This window comes from Pan troglodytes, chromosome 11 (genome assembly GCF_028858775.2).
Source record: "Pan troglodytes isolate AG18354 chromosome 11, NHGRI_mPanTro3-v2.0_pri, whole genome shotgun sequence".
Taxonomy (NCBI): domain Eukaryota; kingdom Metazoa; phylum Chordata; class Mammalia; order Primates; family Hominidae; genus Pan; species Pan troglodytes.
In genome coordinates this window covers 13,182,438-13,199,673 of record NC_072409.2, presented here as the reverse complement: position 1 = coordinate 13,199,673, position 17,236 = coordinate 13,182,438, and the positions used below count along the sequence as shown (strand labels likewise).

The 17,236-nt window shown below is 44.1% G+C and overlaps 1 protein-coding gene and 1 pseudogene across 38 annotated transcripts in view; one reads left to right on the top strand and one right to left on the bottom strand.

Annotated features, from left to right (window-relative positions):
- Window positions 1-288: 288 nt before the first annotated feature.
- The window catches only part of GAPVD1 (GTPase activating protein and VPS9 domains 1), a 109,172-nt gene continuing 92,224 nt past the window's right edge, over window positions 289-17,236 (top strand). For 14 of the 38 annotated variants that reach the window (XR_010148850.1, XM_063788324.1, XM_063788318.1 and 11 more), the window contains exons 1-2: window positions 461-642; window positions 8,421-8,469. The gene's annotated coding sequence lies outside the window, so the exon portion shown is untranslated. Of the gene's footprint in view, window positions 643-8,420; window positions 8,470-17,236 lie in introns of all 38 variants that reach the window. The other 24 variants (XM_063788327.1, XM_063788325.1, XM_063788319.1 and 21 more) reach the window with 6 other exon arrangements.
- LOC738578 (small ribosomal subunit protein eS10-like) lies at window positions 2,209-2,814 on the bottom strand (annotated as a pseudogene).

Genomic DNA, 17,236 nt, shown 5'->3' with positions numbered 1-17,236 from the left:
GGCGGGAGAATGGCGCGAACCCGAGAGGCGGAGCTTGCAGTGAGCCGAGATTGAGCCACTGCACTCCAGCCTGGGCGACAGAGCCAGACTCCGTCTCGAAAAAAAAAAAAAAGGGAAGGGAGGTTTGTAAGTAGTGTGTGCGTACGTGTGAGAGAGAAACAGAGAAGAGAGACAGAGAGTCATTCATGCGAATAATGTGTCCTGGGCAACTGAGCGTTGTCACAGAAAGCATAAAACGCTCTACATTTTTGCTTTACACATACTTGCTCAGTCGGATTTTTCACGTCCAGCATTACTGCAGGCGGAAACCAGGGCCCAGGCCTGGTGAACAGCCTTCCGGAAGACAATTCCGGACCCGGACACCCACGACAGCCTCAGGGGGCAGCTGACCTAGGGCTGCCTAAGGCGGAAGTGGGAGCCCGTAGCCGCCCGGGCGGAACTACAGCTCCCAGGGGCCCCCGCGGCGCTGCGCACGCGCGCTGGCGTGGCGGCAGCGCCGCTGCAGGACGCAGGGAAGCCAACAGCCGAGTGGCGAAGGTGGCGGCAGCGGCGGCGGGGGCAGTCACCGGCTAGGGCGACGGCTCCGAGGCCGAGTGGCGGTCCGACAGAGTCCTCCGTGTCCTCCTCCGCATGAGCCCCTTGGTGAGTACGCGTCCCGATTTAGTCCGCGCGCTGTGCGCGGCTCCCTGCCTCGCGGCCGGGTTGCTCCGGCCTAGGGCCGCAGCCTGTCTCTGACTGCCCGGCCGTCAGGTCCAACTGACCCCGGGGTCCTGGGCTCTTCCCGTCAGTGTCGGGCGAGGTAGGGGTCGGGGGACACTGGGTTAGACCCAGGGGAGAGATGTGGCGGCGCGCAGGAGCCAGGGCGGCCTGGGGCTGAGGAGAGGGAGAGACGCGTGGGGGATGGGATGGGAAGGGACAGGAGGACCGCGGGGCGGCCTCGGGTGGGGGCCAGAGACGAGAGGCCTGGCAGGTAGGGAACTGAGTATAGGAGGCGAGAACGAAATGGAATGTCTTCTGAGTGTCGCTGATAAAGATGTCGTGCTGCAGGGAAGCTTGACAAGCTGGACACACGGGTCTGGGGGCAGCCCACCTAACACAGACACTCACTATACTTGGCATCTTTCCACTTGCTGTCGGAGGTCTGAAAGTGAGGGAGCTGTTGGTTGTTTCCATCCCTTTTCTTTTAACTTCACCTTTTATTGACTTGCAAAATTGTAATGAGTGCTGGCTAGGCAAACCACAGAAGTACACCCAGGGTTCTGTGTATAAATGTGCATAAAAACAGGGAGACATAGTGATAGATTCAGATGAGAACTAGGTCAAAGGAGGAATCAGTGTTTTTATTTTTAAATTTATGACGAAAGTCAGTTCTGAGCAGGACTTTGAACTAGAGAGGGGTTTTAAACTGGAGTTCATTGATGGATAGAATTAGAAGGGTCCTTTCACTAGAAGGAGGATAAAATGACATCATTATTTTTATTGACTGCTAACTGAAACTTATTATTTCCTTCAGTTACGAATGTGGACAACAAGCCAGAGTAGCATTAGCAGCGCCTATGACTTTGTGATCAATAAAAATTACGGATATTTTTGCATCATGTTTACAGTTGCAGATAGCTCAGAATATCATTTATGGTTATCACTTCTTTGAATTTCTGGTGTTACTAGACCCGCCGTTAGACATTGTTATTTAATGTGATAATAAGGCTGTACATATATTATGACCATATTAGTTTGTTGTTTTGCTAATATTTCCATATAATTGGTTTCCCTTGTAATCACATGTATTTAATTATGCACTTAAAAGAAATCTGAGAAAGGGACCATAGGCTTCACCAAACTGCCAATGAGGTCCATGCACAAAAAGATTAAGAACTCCTGAAATACTTTGGGAGGCCGAGGCGGGCGGATCATTGAGGTCAAGAGATTGAGACCATCCTGGCCAACATGGTGAAACCCCATCTCTACTAAAAATACAAAAATTAGGTGGGTGTGGTGGCCCATGCCTGTAATCCCAGCTACTTGGGAGGCTGAGGCAAGAGAATCACTTGAGCCCGGGAGGTGGATATTGCAGTGAGCCAAGATCACGCCACTGCACTCCAGCCTGGCAACAGAGCGAGACTCCGTCTCAAAAAACAAAACAAAACAAAAAAACTCCTGAAATAGAAATAAGGTTTTTTGGATTTATAAGTCTACTTAGAAGAACTGTTGTTTTTTTTTTTTTTTTTGGTTGTAAGTTTATTCAATGCAAAAGAATCCTCTCCAATTTTACTGAGGTGGCTGACCACGTCCACGACCAAATCCATCTCTAAACTGGAATTTGGCTGCTGACCCAGCCCCAGCCTCAGCTTTCTTGTCGGCACTAAGTGGCACAGCACTCTGTCTGTAGGTATGTCTGTCAGCTTCCCCTCTTGTGAGTCTCGCAGGTCACTCACCCTCCAGACCTTTAGGCTGAGGCCTGCCGGTCTCTGGACGGCTATGGCGTAGGGTAGCAGGTACAGTCTCCGGGGGCAGATGAAGGTAATCCCGGAGATACTGGATACCCTCATTGGTAAGGTACCAGTAGAAATGTCTCCAGGCAAACTGTTCCTTCATGTAGCCTTGAGGCTTGAGAGACTGCATGGCCTTCATGACATGAAGGTTGGGCACGTTCTTGTCTGCCAGCTCTGGGTGCTTAGGCATGTGGACATCCTTCTTGGCCACCATGACTCCCTCCTTAAAAAGGAGTTCATAAATGGCAATCTGGTTCTTTAGAAGAACATTTGAATTATTGAAGGCAGACAGGATGACAGTGTAGACGAAAGAGAATTTCATAATCAGGGAGATAAAAAATTTGGATGGGATCAGGGTAGTCTTTTGTTTTGTTTTGTTTTGAGACGGAGTCTGGCTCTGTTGCCTAGGCTGGAGTGCAGTGGCATGATCTCCGCTCACTGCAACCTCAGCTTCCTGGGTTCAAGCGATTCTTGTGCCTCAGCTTCCTGAGTAGCTGGGACTACAGGCACCAGCCACCACGCCTGGATAATTTTTATATTTTTAGTAGAGGCAGGGTTTCACCATGTTGGTCAGGCTGGTCTCAAAGTCCTGACCTCAGGTGATCTGCCTGCCTCGGACTCCCAAAGTGCTGGGATTACTGATGTGAGCCACTGCGTCCTGCCCAGAGTAGTCATTTTGAAAGAATAGACCATAGATATTTCATTCAGGGTAATGGGGAATGAACAAAATAATCGGAAGAAGAAAGAAAAGTGAATATGTTGGCCTTTAAATTTTTGTATTAAGGCACCTCCCCACTTCCAAGGGATTGCAGCTCTACAGAGCTGCTCTAATGTAAGCCTGAGAAAAGAAATTTTACTGTTTGCTGGTTTTCTTTAAATCATGGAGGTGGATTTTTTTTTTTTTTTTTTCTGAGATGGAGTCTCAGGCTGTCGCCCAGGCTGGAGTGCAGTGGCGCGATCTCAGCTCACTGCAAGCTCTGCCTACCGGGTTCATGCCATTCTCCTGCCTCAGCCTCCCAGGTAGCTGGGACTACAGGTGCTGCCACCATGCCTGGCTAATTTTTGTATTTTTAGTAGAAACGGGGTTTCACCATGTTGGTCAGGCTGGCCTCGAACCTCCTGACCTTAAGTGATCTGCCCGCCTTGGCCCCCCAGAGTGCTAGGATTATTGGCGTGAGCCACCGCGCCTGGCCATCTTACATTTTTTAAAAGACAGAAAATTATTTCCCAGCACTATGTTGTGCTTTTGTGAGCATTTGGTTTCATATGGGGACTAATCATTCTTAGTACATGCTGCCATATAGGTTTGATTATTCTTCATTTTGTATGAGGTAATAAAAGGGAAAGTCTGTAAGTGAAGTTCTTGTTTTGCTGAGGTTCTTTTACCTTTTACTGTGTGATCCTAGGTTGTTTTATTTCTCTTCATTCTTCTTCCTTCTTTCTTCTTCCTTCTTTTTTTTTGAAACAAGGTCTTGCTGCATTGCCCAGGCTGGACTTGAACTCCTGGACTCGAGTGATCCTCCTGCCTCAGCCTTACCAAGTAGCTAGGACTATAGGTCGGCACCACCACACCTGGCATTGTTTCTTTTTCTGTTCTTCTTTTTGAGAGGGAGTCTTACTTGTCTCCCAGGCTGGAGTGCAGTGGTGTAATCTTGGCTCACTGAAACCTCTGCCTCCCGGGTTCCAGCGATTCTCCTGCCTCAGTCTCCCTCCTGGGCTGGGACTACAGGCGGGTGCCACGATGGCTGGCTAATTTTTGTATTTTTTAGTAGAGACGGGGTTTCACCATATTGGCCAGGCTGGTCTTGAACTCCTGACCTCGTGATCTGCCCGCCTTGGCCTCCCAAAGTGCGGGGATTATAGACCACACCCAGCTGCATTGTTTCTTAATTGCTCTCTTATTCAGTATGTTGAGGGCCACAAATTTGCTTCTGTCAAAATGAAAGCAAAGGAGCTCTAGAAAGGGGTATTGGTGCTAGAATTAACATTGAATTATAATCAGTATAACTGATTAGTAATCAAGGAAGTGAAAGCCAAAATAAGTGAAAATGCATCAGATTGAGATTTCAGATTGATAACAAATCTAATGTTTTTCACATCAGATTGATAAAAAAAATTTTCATGTCTGGGCTGGGTGCAGTGGCTTACGTCTGTAATCCCAGCACTTTGGGAGGCCGAGATGGGCGGATCACCTGAGGTTATGAGTTCGAGACCAGGCTGGCTAACATGGCAAAACCCCGTCTCTACTAAAAATAAAAAATTAGCTAGGTGTGGTGGTGCATGTCTGTAATCCCAGCTACTTGGGAGGTTGAGGCAGGAGAATCCCTTGAACCCGGCAGGTGGAGCTTGCGGTGAGCCGAGATCGCGCCACTGCCCTCCAGCCGGGGCGACAGAGCCAGACTCCACCTCAAAAAAAAATTTTTTTTTCTTTTCTTTTTTTTTTTGAGGCGGAGTCTGGCTCTGTCGCCCCGGCTGGAGGGCAGTGGCGCGATCTCGGCTCACCGCAAGCTCCGCCTCCTGGGTTGACACCATTCTCCTGCCTCAGCCTCCGGAGTAGCTGGGACTACAGGTGCCCGCTGCCATGCCTGGCTAATTTTTTGTATTTTTAGTAGAGGCGGGGTTTCACTGTGTTAGCCAGGATGGTCTTGATATCCTGACCTCGTGATCTGCCCACCTCGGCCTCCCATAGTGCTGGGATTACAAGTGTGAGCCACCGCACCCGGCCAAAAAAAAAATTTCATGTCTGACGATATCAAATGTTGGTGAAGATGTGGCAAAAATGGTAATTTTGAAACTACTGGCCAGGCGTGGTAGCTCATGCCTATAATTTTAGCACTTTTGGAGTTTGAGGGCCACTTGAGTCCTTGAACCCGGGAGTTCAAGACCAGCCTGGGCCTCAAAGTGAGACCCCTGTCTCTATTAGAAAAAATTTATTAAAAAAAAAAAAAAAGAAACTGCTACTGGTTACTGTTAGGAGGAGAAAAAAAAACTGTTGGTTGAGTGTAAACTGGTATAGCTGCTTTTGAAGACAGTATTTGCAGCCCTTAGTAAAGTTGAAGATAGGCGTACTCTATAATTTCACGTCTATAAGGGATTATGAATGGGAGGTAGTGGCAAAGGGGATGATATCTATAATTTTTTTTTTTTTTGAGGTGGAGTTTTGCTCTTGTTGCCCAGGCTGGAGTGCAAATGCGCGATCTCGGCTCTCTGCAATCTCCGTCTCCCGGGTTCCAGCATTTCTCCTGCCTCAGCTTCCCGAGCAGCTGGAATTATAGGCATGCACCACTATGCCCGGCTAATTTTTATTTTATTTTATTTTTTTTAGACGGAGTCTCGCTCTGTCGCCCAGGCTGGAGTGCAGTGGCGTGATCTTGGCTCACTGCAAGCTCTGCCTCCCGAGTTCACGCCATTCTCCTGCCTCAGCCTCCCAAGTAGCTGGGACTACAGGCGCCCGCCACCACGCCCAGCTAATTTTTTGTATTTTTAGTAGAGACGGGGTTTCACCATGTTAGCCAGGATGGTCTTGATCTCCTGACCTTGTGATCCACCTGCCTCGGCCTCCCAAAGTGCTGGGATTACAGGTGTGAGCCACCGCGCGCAGCCTGTTATCTATAATTTCTTTTGAGGATATCTATACTTTTTTTTTGAGACTAGACACTACTGTGACAACAGTTAATTCTGGGAGGCAGAATATACGTGCTAAATTATTATTTGTATCTTTCCCTATTTTCTGCTGTTCGTTTTGTTTTTTTCTTTTTGTTTGTTTTTTGAGACGGAGTCTTGCTCTGTGGTCCAGGCTGGAGTGCAGTGGCGCCATCTCAAGTCACTGCAACTTCCCCCTCCTGGGTTCAAGAGATTCTCCTGCCTCAGCCTCCTGAGTAACTGGTACTATGGGCACGTGCCACCACACCTGGCTAATTTTTTGTATTTTTAGTGGAGATGGGGTTTCACCATGTTGGCAAGCCTGGTCTTGAACTCCTGACCTAAAGTGATCTGCCTGCCTCGGCCTCCCCAAAGGGCTGGGATTACAGGCATGAGCCACTGTACCTGGCAGGCTTTGTTTTTTTGTAATCCGTAACTTCTAAATATTGTTTTTGCAACTCTTTGAAAAATTGTAAGCCTACAGAAGGGTTGTTCAGTAAACATTCATATACCCTTCACCTAGATTTGCTGTTAACATTTTGCCATGTTTACTTTACACATAGAAGATGCACATTTTACTTTGGGAATCCGAGACGGTCAGATTACTTGAGCCTAGGAATTTGAATTTTGAGGCAAGGTCTTGCTCTGTTGTCTAGGCTGGAGTTCAGTTGCGCTATCAGGGGTCATTGCAGTCTCGACCTCCTGGGCTCAAGCTGTCCTCCCACTTCAGTCTCCTGAGTAGTTTGGGATGTGCTACCACACCCGGTTAATTAATTTTAGTTTTTTATTTTTTGAGGTGGAGTTTCACTCTTGTTGCCCAGGCTGGAATACAATGGCACAATCTCAGCTCATCGCAGTTTCTGCCTTCTGATTCTCCTGCCTCAGCCTCGCGAGTAGCTGGGATTACAGGCATGTGCCACCATGCCCAGCTAATTTTGTATTTTTAGTAGAGACGGGGTTTCACCATGTTGATCAGGCTGGTCTTGAACTCCTGACCTCAGGTGAACTGCCCGCTTCGGCCTCCCAAAGTGCTGGGATTACAGGGGTGAGCTACCATGCCTGACCAATTAAAAAAAGAATTTTTTTTTTATTGGGGAGACAGGATCTCCCTATGTTCCTCAGGCTGGTCTCAAACTCCTGGGCTCAAGCAATCCTCCCACCTTGACCTCCCAAAGCTTTGGGATTACAGGCGTGAGCCACTATGCCTAGCTGCTAGAATTTAAAATAAACTTTATTCGGCCAGGCACAGTGGCTCACACCTGTGATCCCTGCATTTTGGGAGACCGAGGCGGGTGGATCACCTGAGGTCAGGAGTTTGAGACCAGCCTGGCCGACATGATGAAATCCCATCTCTACTAAAAATACAAAAAATTAGCTGGGCGTGGTGGCTCGCGCCTGTAATCCCAGCTACTCAGGAGGCTGAGGCAGGAGAAGCGCTTGAACCCAGGAGGCTGGGGTTGTAGTGAGCCGAGATCACGCCACTGCACTCCAGCTTGAGCAACAAGAACAAAACTCTGTCTCAAAAACAACAACAACAACAAACAAACAAACAACCCCCCCCCCAAAAAAAAAACCAAGAACTTTATTCTACTGGTGCTTTCTTAGCCACCGTCACAATGTTGTCACTTCTCACTTTACGCAGCTGGCTCCACTGAGGGTTTGTGAGCTGGTCTCCAGTGATGGCACATTACCTTACACGGTAACACTACCTGATCATGGCGTTCTGGAAATTGTGACAATATGTACTGATCTTTTGTTGGTGCAACTAACAATACAAAACTTGCTGCTCTGTAAATGTATGCTTCAGTTTCATTAGTTTATTTGGAATAATTACCCCTAACATTGTTTTTTTTTTTTTTTTTTTTTTCGAGACAAGGTCTTGGTCTGTCACGCAGGCTGGAGTGCAGTGACGCTATCACAGCTCACTGCAGCCTCCACCTCCCTGTCTCAAGAGATTCCCCTGCCTCAGCCTTCTGAGTAGCTGGGACCACAGGCACATGACACCATGCTTGGCTAACTTGTATTTTGTATTTTATTTTTGTTTGACCAGACGAGTTTTAAATACAAGTTTTGTAGTTTTTGTAGAGGTGCCCACACTGGTCTCGAACTCCTGAGTTCAAGTAGTTCATCTGCCTCGGCCTCCCAAAGTACTGGGATTACAGGCATGAACCACTGCGCCCAGCTACTTGTAATGTTTGTAGGTAGTTTAATAGCGAAAGTAGGTACATTCCAGTGATAAGACATTCAGTTTATTATTTTTTCCTTTTTCCTTTTTTTTTTCTTTAGGGGTAAGTGTACTGGAGAGAGTTGGTTATACATTCCAGGAATCTCAAAGGTAAAGTATGATTTAAAAATATTTTTTTAAAATAATTTTTTTAAGTTTGCCTACAGCTACAAATTTTTAAGTTTTATGTAAGTGGAATCCTTTTTTTTTTTGAGACATATTCTCACTCTGTCATCAGAGTGCAGTGGTGCCATCATAGCTCACTGAAGCCTCAAACTCCTGGCCTGAACAGGGCGATCCTCCTGCCTCAGCCTCCTGAGTAGCTGGGAATACAGGAGCATGCTACTTTGCCCAGCTGAGTCCTTCTTATTTGCTTTGGACAGACTAGTACTTGAAAAAATAATTTTCAAATGTTTAGTTGAGTGTTTTTTTTTCCTTCAACTTTTGGGAGGCTGTTTTTTTGTCATACATATTTCCTTCTCTGGAGTTAATTTTCTGTTAAGCAAGAAGGATTTCAGTTATGTATTTTTTACACTTGAACTGCCTAAACTTGTGCTTGCATAGAATTATTTTCAACTTTAACTCCTTAAGTAATCGTTTTCAGGATATTTTAGTTTTTGTTCTTGTTTTTTTTTTTTTTTTTTTTTTGAGTTGGAGTCTCGTTCTGTCGCCCAGGCTGGAGTGCAGCCTCCCGAGTAGCTGGGATTACAGGTGCTACCATGCCCTGCTCATTTTTTATATTTTTAGTAGAGACAAGGTTTCACCATGTTGGCTAGGCTGGTCTTGAACTCGTGACCTCTGGTGATCCACCCGCTGTGCTGGAATTACAGGCATGAGCCACCATGCCTGGCTTTTTTTTTTTTTTTTTGGAGACAGAGTCTCACTCTGTTGCCCAGGCTAGAGTACAGTGGCACGATCTCTGCTTACTGCAACCTCTGCCTTCCAGGTTCAAGTGATTCTCCTGCCTCAGCCTCCCTGGTAGCTGGGATTACAGGTGACTGCCACCATGTCCAGCTAATTTTTTTTATTTTTAGTAGAGACGGGGTTTTACCATGTTGGCCAGGCTGGTCTTGAACTCCTGCTCTCAAGTGATCTGCCCGCCTTGACCTCTGGAAGTGCTGGGATAGGTGCAAGCCACCATGCTTGGGCAGATGTTTTAATTTGTAAAGGAACTAGGACCAATAATTTTTTTTACTGTATACACATTTTAGAATAAGTTTTAGGCACCTAGCTGTTTGATTTCTGGTAACTAAGATTATAGTCAGTTAAACTTTACTGCTGGCCAGGCATGGTGGCTCATGCCTGTAATCCTAGCACTTTGGGAGGCCGAGGTGGGCGAATCACTTGAGGTAAGGAGTTTGAGTCCAGCCTGGCCAACATGGAGAAACCCCGTCTCTACTAAAAATACAAAAATTAGCTGGGTGTGGTGGCGCACACCTGTAGTCCCAGCTACTTGGGAGGCTGAGGCAGGAGAATTGCTTGAACCTGGGAGGCAGAGTTTGCAGTGAGCTGAGATTGTGCCCCTGCACTCCAGCCTGGGTGACAGAGCTAGAGTCTGTCTCAAAAAAACAAAAAAGAATCTTTCCTTCTTTATGCTTACCTATATTTTCTAACTTTTCTGGATATGTTTCAATATGTATTATGATTTTGTAAAAAATTTCAGAAGGGTGGTTATTTTTTGTTTCAAAGCTGAAACCCAGTTTAAAACTCTAATACAGTGGTCAGAGGAAGTGGTGAATATCTTGATACTTCAGTTTCTAATATTTAATATATATATAAGTGAATGGTTGAGGCCGGGCGCAGTGGCTCACGCCTGTAATCCCAGCACTTTGGGAGGCTGAGGCGGGTGGATCACCTGAGGTCAGGAGTTTGAGACCAGCGTGACCAACATGGAGAAACCCCATTTCTGGTAAAAGTACAAAATTAGCCAGGTGTAGTGGCACATGCCTGTAATCCCAGCTACTCAGGAGGCTGAGGCAGGAGAATCTCTTGAACCTGGGAGTGGGAGGCAGAGGTTGCGATGAGCCGAGATCGTGCCATTGCACTCCAGCCTGGGCAACAAGAGCGAAACTCCATCTCAAAAAATAAAAAAGAATGGTTGAGTGAAGGACTTAACAGACTACATAGGGGTTTCTATAAATTTTTTTTTTTGAGTTTGAAGATGAACCAGATACCTGATAAATGCTTGTGTCTGAAAGAAAAGTATAAAAGTATAATTTAATTCTAATACTCTTTGTGTGTGTGGCCAAAATTATGTTTTTGTATACCTTTTTTTGTAAGCCATTTAAAAAATACAGGCTTTAAACATACTCTTGGAAGTGTATAAACAGATACTGTGTCTGCTTGTTAATCTAAGATGTCTGTCCGAAAAGGTGCTTGCTTGGTCTTGCTCCCTTATAATGCCGGTACACCCACGCTGGAGACTAGTAGAAAGCATGTTGTCAGACGTGTTTAGTTCTTTTTTTTTTCCTTACCAACTTATGTGTTATTATTTATTTTCTGTGAATCTTTGGAAGGATTAAACCCACATGGTTTTTCTATCAGAAAAAAGACAAAATTAGTCAAGGCATATTAGTCTTTTTCCTTTTTCCTAGGATCAGAGTGTAGTAATATCCTGCCAATCTTAATTTTAACAGATACTTATATTTTTCGGACTTAGATTAACTTATTTTTTTATTTTTTATTTTTTGAGACAGACTCTTGCTCTCTTGCCCAGGCTGGAGTGCAGTGACCTGATCTTGGCTCACTGCAACCTCTGCCTCCTGGGTTCAAGCGATTCTCCTGCCTCAGCCTCCCGAGTAGCTGGGATTACAGGCACCCACCACCACACCTGGCTAATTTTTGTATTTTTAGTAGAGACGTTGTTTCACCGTGTTAGCCATGCTAGTCTTGAACTCCTGACCTCAAGTGATCCACCTGCCTCGAGTGCTGGGCTTACCCACCGCACCTGGCCCTCCTTTCACTTTCTAATGCAGAATTCTAATCTATCCCTTTGTTTTACTTGTGTTATTTATATTTACTTACTTCCATTATCTTGGCTACTTTACAAAAATGCATTAGGTCTAAAAGTTATAACATTTAAGGCTGAATTGCCAAATGTTTAAAAATATAGATTTCTGTACCAGAAAAACTTTGGAAAAACTACATTAATTCTTTTTTTTGAGGTGGAGTTTCACTCTATCTCCCAGGCTGAAGTGCAGTGGCATGATCTCGGCTCACTTCAGCCTCTGCTGCCTGGGTTCAAGCGATTCTCCTGCCTCAGCCACCTGAGTAGCTGGGATTACAGGCGCCTGCCACTCTGCCTGGCTAATTTCTGTATTTTTAATAGAGAAGGGGTTTCACCATCTTGGCCAGGCTGGTCTTGAACTCCTGACCTCGTGATCCACCCGCCTCGGCCTCCCAAAGTGCTGGGATTACAGGCGTGAGCCTCCGCGCCCAGCCAAAAATACATTAATTCTTTATGCAGAGATTATTTCATCTTTACTAACTCCTTTGGAACCCGAGGAATCTAACTTTGATTCCTCTAAAACAAAGTCCTTTTAATATCTAACTATTGCAGGTTGTGATAGGCCAACTTGGATTCTGACAAAGTAACTTCTTATTAAGGCCTCTCTATGAATAAGTTTCTGTTCCTTAGTTTGAAAACATTACCATGATAATAGTAATGGTAATAGCTGACATTTATTGGATTCGTTCTCTTTTTCTTAGGCATTATGCACATTATTTGAAATTATGAATTCCATAATTCTATAGAGACATCTTAATGATTGATTTCTTTTTGAAAACCTATTTTAACAAACTGGATAATATTGTTGACTAGGAGGTTTCTTTTGGGTAGAACCACAGTAATGATGGTAACGCTGTTTGGAGTTTGATAATGAATATGTATACTTTTTATGAAACACCACTCTGGTAAATGTGATGAAATGTACATGACAGCCCTCTGTTTACATTCTTTAATTTTGAGGGTGGACTCTTGGATCTTGAAACAGGCTTTACCAGTATTACAGCTCAGCAAAAATGCAGCTGAGGCTCAAAGTTCTCTTTCTGCTCTTTCATTCGGTTGTTTTGTGTACCCGCTGTATTTATGGAAGCAGCTTAGTTTATCCAGGGAACCAAAGCTTCCTCAAAGCATGGGGGTTGTGAAAACTTCCTCTAAGTTTACAGTGTTCTAAGGATTTTAGATTGTTCTTAGTTACTTGGTTTATCTTGATCTCCAGATTTATATATATCTTACTGAGTTGTCATTAGAGATTGTTAAATTAGATTTGGTGGTATTTAATTTCACACTCATACAATTAATGGAGGTTTATCTAATTGTGAAAGTTCCAGATAGGCACCCATTTCTAGATTGGTTGGATACTTCTATGTTATTTGTTTCCTCTGGGAAATAATGGGGTATAATTTTAATGCCATTGCAGTTCTGCTTATTAGTGTGCAGCTTGTTATTGTTGAACTATGTCTTATTTTGAAGTTTAGTACTATGCCCTTTTTGTGGCACTTAAAAATTTTCTCATTTTTACAGAATTTGTCTTGTCTTGAGTGTTTCAGTAATTGCACTAGTAGGTCTTCAGCAGGGAAGAGCTTGGTGCCAAATTTTTATGGTTTTTCTTTTCTTTTTTTTTTTTTTTTAAATTCTTCAGCTAAGACTGCAGAAGAGGTGATTTATTGTATGGATGTTATACTTGGCCACAAGGAAACACAGAAATAGTGCAGAATGTCACAGGTCCAGGGCAGAGGACCAACATGGGCAGTTTTGGTTATGAGCGAGGTGGGTCTCAGGTGATCGGTGATCAGAGGGCGATGAAGTTCTAGATCCATTGAGACAAGCTCTAGACAGTAGCATGCAGTCCCACAACTTGTACCAGCATCCCCAGCATTCCATGTTTCTGCTCCTGTGGCCTCCACAGTGCAACAAGCTAGCGGTTTTCTTGGACCTCTGCCTTATCTTTCTTCTTTTGCGTATTCACTTCTTCCTCCACTTGGCTGTCATGGCGCAGAGGTTTCCAAGAAAATGGCGCTAAGGCTGAGAGCTCTTTTCTTTTTTTTTTTTTTTTAAATTACTAGAGTAATAAATGTTCTTTGTTTTTTATTTTTATTTTTATTTATTTATTATTATTATTATCTTGAGATGGAGTAGTGCTCTGTCACTTGAGCTCAGGAGCCTGCACTTGGCCAGGCTGGAGTGCAGTGGCGCAATCTTGGCTCACTGCAACCTCTGCCTCCCCGGTTCAAGCGATTTTCCTGCCTCAGCCTCCCAAGTAGCTGTGATTACAGGCTAACGCCACCACGTCCAGCTAATTTTTGTATTTTTAGTAGAGACGGGGTTTCACCATGTTGGCGAGCCTGGTCTTGAACTCCTGACCTAAAGTGATCTGCCGGCCTCGGCCTCTCAAAGTGTTGGGATTACAGGTGTGAGCCACTATCCCAGGCCTGTTCTTTGTTTTTTTTAAAAAAACCTAAAAACAATGGAAAAAAAATGAAGGGTTTTCTTTCTCACATATGCATGCACTTACCATTTGATTTGAATTATTTTCCCCCAAAATTATAGTTAACATTATATATAATAAGCGCTTTGTACATTTTTTTTTTTTTTTGAGTTGGAGTTTCACTCTTGTTGCCCAGACTGGAGTGCAATGGTGCAATCTCGGCTCACTGCAACCTCTGCCTCCCGGGTTCAAGCGATTCTCCTGCCTCAGCCTCCCAAGTAGCTGGGATTACAGGCATGCACCACCACGCCTGGCTAATTTTGTATTTTTAGTAGAGACGGGTTTCTCTATGTTGGTCAGGCTGATCTTGAACCCCCAACCTAAGGTAATCCACCCACCTTGGCCTCCCAAAGTGCTGGGATTATAGGCGTGAGCCACTGTGCCTGGCCGCTTTATTCATTTTAATTCATTTAACTTTCAAAAGCCTGTGAACATACCCTATGAAGTAGGTTCTGGTGTATGTGTTTGCAGATGAAGAAACTGAGTCATAGAGAAGTAAAGTAACTAGCCAAAGATTGCACAGCTAGGGAGTGGCAAACCTGAGACTTGAGCCCAGGTACTCTTGCTCCAGCGTTTAACTCCTAGACTGCCTCTGGGATCTTATGCATATTGTTCTGCAGTTTGCTCATTTCGCTTAATGATGTCTGATGGACATCTTTCTTTTTTGTTGTTGTTGCTGTTTTTCGTTTTAATTTTTTTCAATTTTTAAATTAAAAAAAATTTTTCTTTGAGACATCTTGTCACCCAGGCTGGAGTGTAATAGTGTGATCTCGGCTCACTGCAACCTCTGCCTCCTGGCTTCAAGTGATTCTTCTGCCTCAGCCTCCCAAGTACCTTGGATTACAGGCGCCTGCCACCATGCCCGGATAATTTTTGTATTTTTAGTAGAGACGGGGTTTCACTATGTTGGCCAGGCTGGTCTTGAACTCCTGACCTCAGGTGATCCACCCACCTGGGCCTCCCAAAATGCTGGGATTACAGGCGTAAGCCAGCACGCCCAACCTAAATTGTTTATTTTTTTGATGGACATCTTTCTACATGGTTTGAGTGTACCATTACTTATTTAACTTAATGCCTTTCAAACTTAATCTTGTTGCCAGGCATGGTGACTCAGGCCTATAGTCCCAGCACTTTGGGAGACCAAGGTGGGTGGATTGCTTGAGCCCAGGAGTTTGAGGCCAGCCTGGCCAACATGGCAAAACCCTGTTTCTGCAAAAAATACAAGAGTTAGTTGGGCATGGTGGCACATATGTGTAGTCCCAGCTGCTCGGTGGGAGGCTGAGGAGGTAGGACGATCACCTGAACCCGAGGAGGTTGAGGTGGCAGTAAGCTGTGATCTAGCCACTGCACTCTAGCCTGGGGGACAGAGCGAGACTCTTTCTGAAAAGAAAAAATAAAAAGACAATCTTGTTTAACATTGCCAATTTCATTAGTAATGATTTCAAGTTATATAAAAAGTCAAGGTTTTTGAATTGGAATAGTCATGGAACATTAGTATTTCCTAAGTAATGCATATTAGCTATTCATGTGTATTGATATTGTCTCAGTTGAGTTGTATAATAAAATCCGAGCTTAACCCACAAACCATTTATTACGAATGAGTTTAATTATTTTTGTAGTTATTCTGTCTTCTTTAGCTCTGGAAAATTAGTGTATTGAGGGTAAAATCAATAATCTGTTTGGATTTCGTTTACTTTTGACATCTTCCAGAATTCTGTTGTTGTCACAAGAAGTCTGTTGTGTTGATTTGAACTGTGAATACTATCTGACATTATATTACCTGTATTTTCAAAGTAATTTGCCTTTCAATTCCTTGTGCTTGTGCCAGGCAGCGTTAGTTGGTAGTAAGCCCATTCTTTTTTCTACAATGTTTCACTCTTGCTTCAAATATACCAACTATTCTGTAGGCCAGAGTTCAAAACAAAACAAAACATACGAAAAACCAAATAATACTGACTAAAGATACTAAAATGTCACTAGTTTCAAATTTTTTCTCATTTAATATTTACTGCCTAATTTTGAAGAAATATCTTTCCAGTCTTTAATAAAAATGTTACACCTGTAATCCCAGCACTTTGGGATTACACAGGCGGATCACTTGAGCTCAGGAGTTTGAGACCAGCCTGAGCAACATGGTGAAACCCCATCTCTACAAAAAATACAAAAATTAGCTGAGCGTGGTGGTGTACGCCTGTAGTCCCAGCTACTCAGTACGCTGAGGCAGGAGAATTGCTTGAGCCTGGGAGGCGGAGGTTGCAGTGAGCCGAGAGTGCACCATTGCACTCTAGCCTGGAGAACAGAGTGAGACCCTGTCTCAAAACACACAAACAAATTTCAGATGTGCTCATTGGAATGTGAGAAGATATTTTCAACTAAATTTAGTTGCAGGTTTTTTTGTTTTGTTTTGAGACAGGGCCTCGCTCTTGCCTGAGATGAAGAGCAGTGGGACCATCACAGCTCACACCAGCCTCAAACTCATGGATTCAAGCAGTGTTCTCACATCAGCCTCCTGAGAACCTAGGACTACAGGTGCATGCCACCACGCCTAGCTAATTTTCTAAATTTTTTTTTCGTAAATATGGAGTCTCCCTATGTTGTCCAGGCTGGTCTTTTGAATTCCTGGCTTCAGGCGATCCTCCCACTTTGGCCTCCCAAAGTGCTGTGATTATAGGTGTGAGCTACCATGCCCAGCCTTAATTACAGTTTTCTAATAATGTTTTCTAATAATTTTGGAACTAAGTAGCAGCTTGACTGATTCCTAATTGGAGCATTGCTCTTTATCAGTCAGTCATTTTTAAAATTAATTATAAATTCAAACATTCATTCAGCACCTGCTAAATGCCAGTCACTGTGCTAAGTAATGGGGATACCAGCATGACAATGTCCCTACTTCAGGGAACTTGGAGTTTTGTTGTAAAAACAACATTTTGTTGCAGACAATGTAAAGTGCTGTGGGAGAGATGAACCCAAATGAGGAAATATCTGAGTCAAGGGACTGTACTTGGTTTGAGCTACACCCTGATACCTAAGTGTGATTTAACTGGCCAATGAAAGGAGTGGACACAGGGCTCTAAAAACAGAATGTATAGAAGTGTAGTTTGTGAAAACTAGTAGAAATTGTCACTGGAAAGTCATGTATCCCTAATATATTGTGTATCCTTCAGTATCCCTAAGGTAATATGCCCTCCATCAAGATCAGACCTTGCCTGTCTTGTTCATCAGTGCTTAGCACATAGGAGGTATTTAATAATTAACATCTGTTGAATGAATGAGTGAAGGAAGTGTGTTAAGTAAAGCATACTATGCTTGTCTGTCTTTTTTTTTTTTTTTGAGACAGGGTCTTGCTTTGTATCCTAGGCTGGAGTACAGCTCACTGCAGCCTTGACCTC